Genomic DNA, 11585 nt, shown 5'->3' with positions numbered 1-11585 from the left:
GGTAGGCTTGTATTGCTATAAACTTCCCTCTTAGAACTGCTTTTGCTGCATCCCATAGCTTTTGGGTCATCATGTTTTCATTGTCATTTGTTTCTAGGTATTTTCTGATTTCCTCTTTGATTTCTTCAGTAATCTCTTGGTTATTTAGTAGTGTTGTTTAGTTGTGTTGTTTAGCCTCCATGTGTCTGTATTTCTTACAGAGTTTTTCCTGTAATTGATATCTAGTCTCATGGCGTTGTGGTCGGAAAAGATAATTGATACAATTTCATGAGTCTGGCTAATGGTTTATCAATTTTGTTTATCTTCTCAAAGAACCAGCTTTTAGTTTTATTTATCTTTGCTATCATTTCCTTCATTTCTTTTTCATTTATTTCTGATCTGATCTTTATTATTTCTTTTCTTCTGCTAACTTTGGGGATTTTTTGTTCTTCTTTCTTGCTTTAGGTGTAAGTTTAGGTTGTTTATTTGAGATGTCGCTTGTTTCTTGAGGTATGATTGTATTGCTATAAACTTCCCTCTTAGAACTGCTTTTGCTGCATCCCATAGCTTTTGGGTCATCATGTTTTCATTGTCATTTGTTTCTAGGTATTTTCTGATTTCCTCTTTGATTTCTTCAGTAATCTCTTGGTTATTTAGTAGTGTTGTTTAGTTGTGTTGTTTAGCCTCCATGTGTCTGTATTTCTTACAGAGTTTTTCCTGTAATTGATATCTAGTCTCATGGCGTTGTGGTCGGAAAAGATAATTGATACAATTTCAACTTTCTTAAATTTACCAAGGCTTGATTTGTGACCCAAGATATGATCTATCCTGGAGAATGTTCCATGAGCACTTGAGAAGAATGTGTATTCTGTTGTTTTTGGATGGAATGTCCTATAAATATCAATTAAGTCCATCTTGTTTAATGTATCATTTAAAGCTTGTGTTTCCTTATTTATTTTCATTTTGGATGATCTGTCCATTGGTGAAACTGAGGTGTTTAAGTCCCCTACTATGATTGTGTTACTGTCGATTTCCCCTTTTATGGCTGTTAGTATTTGCCTTATGTATTGAGGCGCTCCTACATTGGATGCATAAATATTTACAATTGTTATATCTTCTTCTTGGATTGATCCCTTGATCCTTATGTAGTGTCCTTGTTTGTCTCTTGTAATAGTCTTTGTTTTAATGTCTATTTTGTCTGATATGAGAATTGCTACTCCAGCTTTCTTTTGATTTCCATTTGCATGGAACATCTTTTTTCATCCCCTCACTTTCAGTCTGTATGTGTCCCTAGATCTGAAGTGGGTCTCTTGTAGACAGCATATATATGGGTCTTGTTTTTGTATCCATTCAGCCAATCTATGGCTTTTGGTTGGAGCATTTAATCCATTTACATTTAAGGTAAATATCGATATGTATGTTCCTATTACCATTTTCTTAATTGTTCTGCATTTGTTGTTGTAGGTCTTTTCCTTCCCTTGTGTTTCCTGCCTAGAGTAGTTCCTTTAGCATTTGTTGTAAAGCTGGTTTGGTGGTGCTGAATTCTCTTAGCTTTTCCTTGTCTGTAAAGGTTTTAATTTCTCCGTCAAATCTGAATGAGATCCTTGCTGGGTAATCTTGGTTGTAGGTTTTTCTCCTTCATCACTTTAAATATGTCCTGCCACTCCCTGCTGGATTGCAGAGTTTCTGCTGAAAGATCAGCTGTTAACCTTATGGGGATTCCCTTATGAGTTATTTGTTATTTTTCCCTGCTGCTTTTAATATTTGTTCTTTTATTTAATTTTTGATAGTTTGATTAATATGTGTCTTGGCATGTTTATCCTTGGATTTATCCTGTATGGGACTCTGTGCTTCCTGGACTTGATTAACTATTTCCTTTCCCATATTAGGGAAGTTTTCAACTATAATCTCTTCAAATATTTTCTCAGTCCCTTTCTTTTTCTCTTCTTCTTCTGTGACCCCTATAATTCTAATGTTGGTGTGTTTAATGTTGTCCCAGAGGTCTCTGAGACTGTCCTTAATTCTTCTCATTCTTTTTTCTTTATTCTGCTCTGCAGTACTTATTTCCTCTATTTTATCTTCCAGGTCACTTATCCGTTCTTCTGCCTCAGTTATTCTGCTATTGATCCCTTCTAGAGAATTTTAAATTTCATTTATTGTGTTGTTCATCACTGTTTGTTTGCTCTTTAGTTCTTGTAAGTCCTTGTTAAACGTTTCTTTATTTTCTCTATTCTATTTCCAAGATTTTGGATCATCTTTACTATCATTATTCTGAATTCTTTTTCAGGTAGACTGCCTATTTCCTCTTCATTTGTTAGGTCTGGTGGGTTTTTGCCTTGGTCCTTCATCTGCTGTGTGTTTCTGTGTCTTCTCATTTTGCTTAACTTACTGTGTTTGTGGTCTGCTTTTTGCAGGCTGCAGGTTTGTAGTTCCTGTTGATTTCATTTATTGTGTTGTTCATCACTGTTTGTTTGCTCTTTAGTTCTTGTAAGTCCTTGTTAAACGTTTCTTTATTTTCTCTATTCTATTTCCAAGATTTTGGATCATCTTTACTATCATTATTCTGAATTCTTTTTCAGGTAGACTGCCTATTTCCTCTTCATTTGTTAGGTCTGGTGGGTTTTTACCTTGCTCCTTCATCTGCTGTGTGTTTTTCTGTCTTCTCATTTTGCTTATCTTACTGTGTTGGGGGTCTCCTTTTTGCAGGCTGCAGGTTCGTAGTTCGGGTTGTGTTCCTGTCTTGCTAGTTGTTTGGCATAGGGTGTCCAGCACTGTAGCTTGCTGGTCATTGAGTGGAGCTGGGTCTTGGCTTTGAGATGGAGATCTCTGGGAGATTTTCACCATTTGATATTACGTGGAGCTGGGAGGTCTCTTGTGGATCAGTGTCCTGAACGTGGCTCTCCCACTTCAGTGGCACAGCCCTGACGCCTGGCTGGAGCACCAAAAGCCTGTCCTCCACACGGCTCCGAATAAAAGGGAGGAAAAAAGAAAGAAGAAAATAAAATAAAATAGAATAAAATAGGGCTTCCCTGGTGGCGCTGTGGTTGGGAGTCTGCCTGCTGATGCAGGGGACGCAGGTTCATGCCCCAGTCCGGGAGGATCCCGCATGCTGCAGAGCGGCTGGGCCCGTGGGCCATGGCCTCTGAGCCTGTGTTTTTAGAGCCTGTGCTCCGTGACGGGGGAGGCCGCAGTGGTGGGAGGCCTGCGTCCCGCAAAAAAAAAATTTTTTAAAGGTAAAATAAAATAAAATAAAATAAAATAATTAAAATAAAAAATAATTATTAAGAAAAAAAATTTTTTAAGTAATAAAAAAAAGAACAAAAACGGACAGACAGAACCCTAGGACAAATGGTAAAAGCAAAGTTATACAGACAAAATCACACACAGAAGCATACACATACACACTCACAAAAAGAGAAAAAGGGAAAAAATCTATATCAGCTTTGCATTTGGCCCTGCCTCTGCGTGTAGGTCGCCTGAGGGCGTCTGCTCTTCGCTCAAACAGGACGGGGTTAAAGGAGCAGCTGATTCGGGGGCTCTGGCTCACTCAGGCCGTGGGGAGGGAGGGTTACGGATGCAGGGTGAGCCTGCGGCCGCAGAGGTCAACATGCCATTGCACCAGCGTGAGGCGCACCATGAGTTCTCCCAGGGAAGCTGTCCCTGGATCTCGGGACCCCGGCAGTGGTGGGCTGCACAGGCTCCAGGGAGGGGAGGTGTGGATAGTGACCTGTGCTCACACACAGGCTTCTTGGTGGCAGCAGCAGCAGCCTTAGTGTCTCGTGTCCGTCTCTGGGGTCTGCGCTGATAACGCGGCTCGCGCCCGTCTCTGGAGCTCCTTTAAGCGGCGCGCTTAATCACCTCTCCTCGCGCACCAGGAAACAAAGAGGCAAGAAAAAATCTCTTGTCTCTTCAGCAGCTCCAGACTTTTTCCCGGACTCCCTCCTGACTAGCTGTGGTGCACTAGCCCCTTTAGGCTGTGTTCACACCACCAACCCCAGTCCTCTCCCTGCGATGTGACCTCCGAAGCCCGAAGCCCGAGCCTCAGCTCCCAGCCCCCGCCCGCCCCGGCGGGTGAGCAGACAAGCTTCTCGGTCTGGTGAGTGCTGGTCGGCACCGATCCTCTGTGCGGGAATGTCTCCGCTTTGCCCTCCGCACCCGGTTACTGCGCTCTCCTCTGTGGCTCCGAAGCTCCCCCCTCCCACCCGCAGTCTCCGCCCGCGAAGGGGCTTCTAGTGTTTGGAAACCTTCCCTCCTTCACAGCTCCCTCCCACTGGGGCAGGTCCCGTCCCTATTCTTTTGTCTCTGTTTATTCTTTTTTCTTTTGCCCTACCCAGGTACGTGGGGAGTTTCTTGCCTTTTGGGAGGTCTGAGGTCTTCTGCCAGCGTTCAGTAGGTGTTCTGTAGGAGTTGTTCCACATGTAGATGTATTTCTGATGTATTTGTGGGGAGGAAGGTGATCTCCGCGTCTCGCTCTTCCGCCATCTTGAAGCTACTCCCCCAGGAGGGATAATTTTGACAAAGTAATTTGTGATACCCCATTCATCAAATGACAAAAGCACTCACCTTCCCATACTCCAAAGCACCTCAGTAATTACTTAACTGTTTGGAATTATCATTTTCATGTTAAAGACCTTATTACTTTCTCTCTTGTACCACTGATTTACCTGTTTTTCCAGTAGAGAGGGTGGCCCACCATTGAGTTCTAACTGAAGCCCACTGATAATAAGTGTTCCCCTTGGCAAAAATGCATTGTCATCATAAGTTAGAAAATTATTAGTGTATTGTTTTGTTCCTATTTTTACTTTGGCATGATTTTTAACTCAGAGTAATACAGCAGCACAACTCAGAATGTTACCTCATCTCCTCTGTGTCTCTTGCTCTCTTCAGGACCCTGGCTTTCCTGTTTCCAGCCTCGGTTTTTGAACTTGCTGTTTGCTCTGTGTTGAACTCTTCCCGTCTCCCACATAGCTCCATCCTTCATTTCCTTAACGTTTCTGTGCACATGTCTGCTCCCTGAGGCCTTTCCTGACCACCTTTTGTGAAGTAAATACCCCACCATGGCACTCATCTCTTTTGCTCTGCGTTGTTTTTCTCTGTAGCATCATCACCCCTTGGCATGCTGTTTATTTACTTGGTTACTTGTTTATTGCCTCCTTCACTAGAATGTAAGCTCTGTGAGAGCAAGGACTTTGTGTTTTTTGTAGGACTTGGTGTTTTGTTGTTGTTGTTGTTGTTTTAATTTTTTTTTTTTTTTTTTGCGGTATGCGGGCCTCTCGCTGTTGTGGCCTCTCCGTTTGCGGAGTGAGAGCAAGGACTTTGTGTTTTTTGTAGGACTTGGTGTTTTGTTGTTGTTGTTGTTGTTTTAATTTTTTTTTTTTTTTTTTGCGGTATGCGGGCCTCTCGCTGTTGTGGCCTCTCCGTTTGCGGAGCACAGGCTCCGAACGCGCAGGCCCAGCGGCCATGGCTCACCGGCCCAGCCGCTCTGTGGCATGTGGGATCTTCCCGGACCAGGGCACGAACCCGTATCCCCCGCATCAGCAGGCGGATTCTCAACCACTGCGCCACCAGGGAAGCCCAGGACTTGGTTTTGATCACTGCTTGTATCCTGAGTTCCTAGAATGGTGTCGCACACAGGGGAGTCATTCAATCAGTATTTTAAAAACTGAACTATGATGGTTAATGGCTGGTGAAGTCAACTTTGAGTTCTAGACCGCCATTAGCAGCATATGCTTACCAACTGAGCTGGTTGCCATAGAGATTTGAAAGCCCAAAGTAAGCAATTCTTCTAGCCACAGATTTGTACTGGACAGTTTTCTTTGGATATTGGGTTGTTTTCGCTTAGGAAAGAGAAATTTGCCAGTGTGATTAACAGATTAACAGTGTGAGGAACAGACTGTATTGGAGCGGGTCTCTGAATCCTTGCTCCTCAAAGCATGGTCTGCCCACCAGCAGCACTGGTATCACCCTGAGCTCGTTAGAAATGCAGGATCTTAAGGCCCGCCCAGCCTCCTAAATCTGAATCTGCATTAATGCAGGTGATTCCTATATATAATTAAAGATTGAGAAGTTCAGCTCTAAGTCACCTGACTTTGATGTAAAAATAAAAAAATATATTTTAGAATTTGGTCACTTAACTTGGTTTTGGAAATCATCATTATTAAAGGGGCCATTTTAAGTACTCTATATATAGTCTTATTTTTTCTCCTTAAGTTGAGAACAGATGTATTTTGAATTGGTCACTTAATCTCTCTGTCCTCAGGTTCTTTGTCTCTATGAGGAGGCAGTTGGTCTAAATGTGTATGTGTGTGTGTTTGTATGTTTGGGGTGTGCCTTTCAGGCCCTAGTCAGAGCAGATCTGTCAGTTCTACTTTCCCCTCATGGTTTCCTACTTCTATCCTTCTAGTGTTATGTAGAGCCATAGATGGAGAAATTGACTTTCTGGGGAAAATGGTGACCATATTCTATTTGAAGAGAGCAGTCAAATGTGCTTGTCCCCGGAAAGAATCTCAGCTGATGTGTTAGTTAGACTGAAAAAATTACTATTTGAGCTCTTACTGTGTCTCAGGCACTGTATGTGCTTTACATCTTAAGCTTACATAAGCCTAACAACATCTTGATAAGGTGCTATTGTTGTCCTCATTTAAAGTTGTGGAAACCAAGGCCTGAAAGGAGTCAGTACTCTGTCAAGTTCACACAGTTGCTAAGTGGACTGGCTAGGTGGACTGGCCCCCAGACCTGAGCGCTTCACTATTTCTGAGGGAGAATCTTGCAAATTTACCAATATCTGTTAGACAGAAGTATGGATGAAACGTTGGTCAAAGGCAATTGTAGTTTCTTCAGTGAGACTGAAAGTATGAAATGCTGAATCTTTAGCTGAGTGATCAAGCTTCATTTATTTCTTTTGAGGCTCATATTTAAACCTTTTGGTATGGAAAGCTGCTGATGTGATTTTCCAATGCAAAAACTCTCCAGCATGATGAACACATCATATATATTTATTCTTATTATTTTTATTGAAGTATAGTTGATTTACAATGTTGTGTTAATTTCTGCTGTACAGCAAAGTGATTCAGTTGTACATATATACACATTCTTTTTCATATTCTCTTCCATGATGTTTTATCACAGGATATTGAACATAGTTCCCTTATTATTCACTGTAACTACGAACAAGCAGAATGACTTGAGATGGTTAAAGTTGCTCTAGTCACCTTCAGGCAATCCTGAACTTGCAAGGAGAGGTAGCACAATGGCAATTCCACAGCAAATTCCATGGCGACTTGGTGAGGGGAAGAGGGGAGAGTGAGAAGGAACCCAAGAAGTTTGTTCCACACCTGTGCTAGGTGTCTTACGTGCATTATCTTGTTTAACCTTCACAACACACCAGTGAGGTAGTATCATCTCCTCCAGTTTACAAAAGAGGATAACCAAGGTTTGGAACCATTAAGTACTTGCTCTGAATCTTACAACTAACTCCTAACTGATGGAGGCAGGGTTCAAGCCAGGTTCACTTGATCTCAAAGCTTATCATCTTCCTAATTTAGCACTTTGGAGAAACATTGGGAGGTGCATATGGTGAATATGTTTAAAATAGTAGAAATATGGACTTCATATCAACATATTTATTTTAAAAAAAGATATCTCCCCATCCTGGTAAAATGATGCTATTCTCACTGCCTCCCAGCTCAGATTAGTTGACAACAGTAATATAAGTAAGTTAAAAAAAAAAGATGAATGTTTTCCAAAGACATCACTGATTGACTAAAAGCAAGAGTAGTGAACAATTGGTTTACTTGTAGTCAGACACATTAGCTATTACATCTCCAGTCCTGGTAAATTATCCATTTGTTCACTTTATTTGAGGGGGAGGTTGGCTGTGCTTGGAGTTACTTGAAGCTATAAATACACACGTATGTCTCCAGCCACCTTCTTAGCATTGCACTCCATGGCTGGTGTGCATTGATCTGTGCTGCTCACACTCCTGGCAGGATATCCACCCCAAGTCTTCATTCTAGTGATTTGCTTTGTTGGATGCAGTTGCCCTAATGCTGGTGAGTTCTCCAAATTAAAAACCCATGCTGAAAATCAAAACTACAATGAGGTATCACCTCACACTGGTCAGAATGGCCATCATCAAAAAATCTACAAACAATAAATGCTGGAGAGGGTGTGGAGAAAAGGGAACCCTCTTGCACTGTTGGTGGGAATGTAAATTGATACAGCCACTATGGAGAACAGTATGGAGGTTCCTTAAAAAACTACAAATAGAACTACCATACAACCCAGCAATCCCACTACTGGGCATATACCCTGAGAAAACCATAATTCAAAATAGTCATGTACCACAATGTTCATTGCGGCTCTGTTTACAATAGCCAGGACATGGAAGCAACCGAAGTGTCCATCAAGAGGTGAATGGATAAAGAAGATGTGGCACATCTATACAAAGGAATATTACTCAGCCATAAAAAGAAATGAAATTGAGTTATTTGTAGCGAGGTGGATGGACCTAGAGTCTGTCATACAGAGTGAAGTAAGTCAGAAAGAGAAAAACAAACACCGTATGCTGACACATATATATGGAATCTAAAAGAAGAAAAAAATGGTTCTGAAGAACCAAGAGGCAGGACAGGAATAAAGACGCAGATGTAGACTGAGGACACAGGGAGGGGATAGGGTAAGCTGGGAGTGGTATGGACATATATACACTACCAGATGTAAAATAGATAGCTAGTGGGAAGCAGCCGCATAGCACAGGGAGATCAGCTTCGTGCTTTTTGACCACCTAGAGGGGTGGGAGGGAGACGCAAGAGGGAGGGGATATGGGGATATATGTATAGGTATAGCTGATTCACTTTGTTGTACAGCAGAAACTAACACACCATTGTAAAGCAATTATACTCCAATAAAGATGTTAAAAAAAAGAAAAGAAAAACCATGCTGATTTTACCTATCCTTGTTCTTAGCTCCTACGACAGCATAGGAGTCTTTGATCCAACAGGTCAGCCCAGCCATCCCTATAAGGTGGGATTTCTTGACATATTTCCAGGTATGTTGATAAAGCAAAGTCTGCAAAGGAGAGGAGAATCTCTTTTTACTGAAAATGCGCACAGTATTTTTCACGTGCTAGGAGGAAGGGAGCCGAGCCTCTCAGTCACTGTGGAGACATGCGGGCTTTCTGCATTTCGTAAAGTGCCTTTCATGAGGTAGCAGCCCCAGAAATTGCTAGGGAATCAGCACATTTCCCCCATTCCCAGTTTAAGCCGTTTCTTCCCTTTAAAACCAAGGACTTCCTGGAAGTCCTCAAAAAAACCCATTTCTATGCTGCCTCTTTCTGTGGCCTTTCTTATAGAGGAATCTTAAATGTAGTAATTTGGGAAATTATTTTTGAAATAATTAAAACCAAGGACTTTAAAACCAAGGACTTCCTGGAAGTCCTCAAAACAACCCATTTCTATGCTGCCTCTTCCTGTGGCCTTTCTTATAGAGGAATCTTAAATGTAGTAATTTGGGAAATTATTTTTGAACGTAGAGTTATCAGAGCTTACAGAGCGATCATTCTAAATAATTTGAATCACCCTTGCAGTGTCAGGTACAGAATGAAAAAGGGAGGCCAATCATGTCTTGGCTCCTTTCCTCCGTCAGGGCTTCTCAAAATCCTCTGGGTTATTCTCTAGTAACAGTATTTTTCAGCTTCCGGAGGCAGCTAGCGAAACTGAGGTAAAAGGATTTGTCGTTTTGATTCTAGTCGAAATGAAGCATTTTTTTGGTACAGTACATGAAAAAATATAGAAGTCTTTTCAGTGGATGAACAGCCTATTATCCATAGCAAAACTACTGTGTTTTATGTCTGTCTGAGAATTACTGATTAAGCCACAGCCCAGGCGGGAAGTAACTAAGCTGCTGCTGAATTGTCCTGGGGCCTGGAAATGTATGGGAGCTTTATTTTTTAAAGTATTTTCAATTGGTGCCATAGTCTCCATTTTCTAAAGTACAAATGAGCTCTTTGCTTAGAAACCCTGATGGTAAAAGGCAGCCCCATAAATAGAGGAGACATTCTCTGACTGCCAGGTCAGTTTTGGAGTTGGAGGGGAATGATGGATCACCCGTTCATTCCACTAGTGACAAAGCTGCCTCTTTGAAACCAGTTTACTTTTTCAGGATGATCCATCAACATTTCCCAGTTGTGTCCCTCATGACCACTTTGAGAGGAAGATCAGTGCCTGTTATGACGAATATGCCTTAATTTTGGCAAGAACACAGAAGTCTTTTATGGAAACTTACTACAGCTTTAGTATTCAGATGTCATGGCCACCAAGGTTTAAGCTTGCCTCTTCTGCTCCTTGGGTATAAAAACTCTGACTCCGGGAATGGGAGACAGGAAAAAATTTAATCACAGAAGGAGTCATTTAATGTGAGAAATCTGTAGTAATCCTAATGATATCAAGCTTTCTGTTCTTGTACACAGGGTCCGCTTCATGGGTGTGCAGCCCACACAGTTGCACGGGGCTGGCTTTCAGAAGGGCCCTGTGCTTGGTTTGATGCCCTGCTGTCACCTTCTTGAAATTCTTAATTTTTGAGCAGGAAATCCTTCATGTTTATTTGTCACTAAGCTCCACAAATTATGTAGCCAGTTTTGCTTGTAGTTTAGTCTTAAAAGATGGTAAAGCAGGGACTCTGACCAAGTATTCCCACTTCTTATTTATTACCAGTTGACTTCTTTTTGACTTTTGTTCTGCTTTTCTCCTTCTGTTTCTTCTGTACAGAGAGGAGATTTATACAATGTATAGATGAGACAGACTGGGTTGAGGTCATTTCTCATTTACTTGCTGTGTGACCTCAGACAAGTAACTTCATTTCTCTAAGCCTAGTTTAATTACTTGGAAAATGGGAATGATAATGGCATTTAACATAGGATGGTTGTGAGGATTAAATTAGATAATGCTTGTAAAACATCTAGCATAGCACCTGGCGATGGTAAGCACTCGTTAAGAAAGAGCTATACAGTTTATCTTTTACTGATATTCTCCAACATTTTATTATGAAAATTTTCAAACATACAAAAAAGTTAAAGGATTTTATAGTGAGCACCCATACCCATGTCCTAGATTCTACCATTAACATTTTACTAATTTACTGTATCATATATCCATCCATCTATCCATCTCTCTATCCATCCACCAATCCATCTTATTTTTGTGATCTATTTCGAAGTTGCAGACATGAGTACACATCTAAATATTTCAGCCAAGTAAATCATTAACTAGAGTTCAATATTTGTTTACATTTTTTCTTTTGAGGTAATATACATAGAGTGAAACACCCAGATCTTGTGTATAGTCACTAGTTTTGACCAATGCTTGTACTTGTTTAACCCAAATCCCTATTGTTATAGAACTTTACCATTAAAGCACCCTCATGCTCCTTCCCAGTCGATCCTGCCCCACTCTCCACCCCCAGAGGCAAACAACCATTGTTCTGTTTTTTTATTTTTTTATTTTTTATATTTTGGCTGTACGCGGGCCTCTCACTGCTGTGGCCTCTCCCGTTGCGGAGCACAGACTCCGGACGCGCAGGCTCAGCGGCCATGGCTCACGGGCCCAGCC

This window comes from Physeter macrocephalus, chromosome 7, assembly GCF_002837175.3.
Source record: "Physeter macrocephalus isolate SW-GA chromosome 7, ASM283717v5, whole genome shotgun sequence".
NCBI classification, from domain to species: Eukaryota; Metazoa; Chordata; class Mammalia; order Artiodactyla; family Physeteridae; genus Physeter; species Physeter macrocephalus.
Note: the sequence above shows the minus strand (reverse complement) of the source record.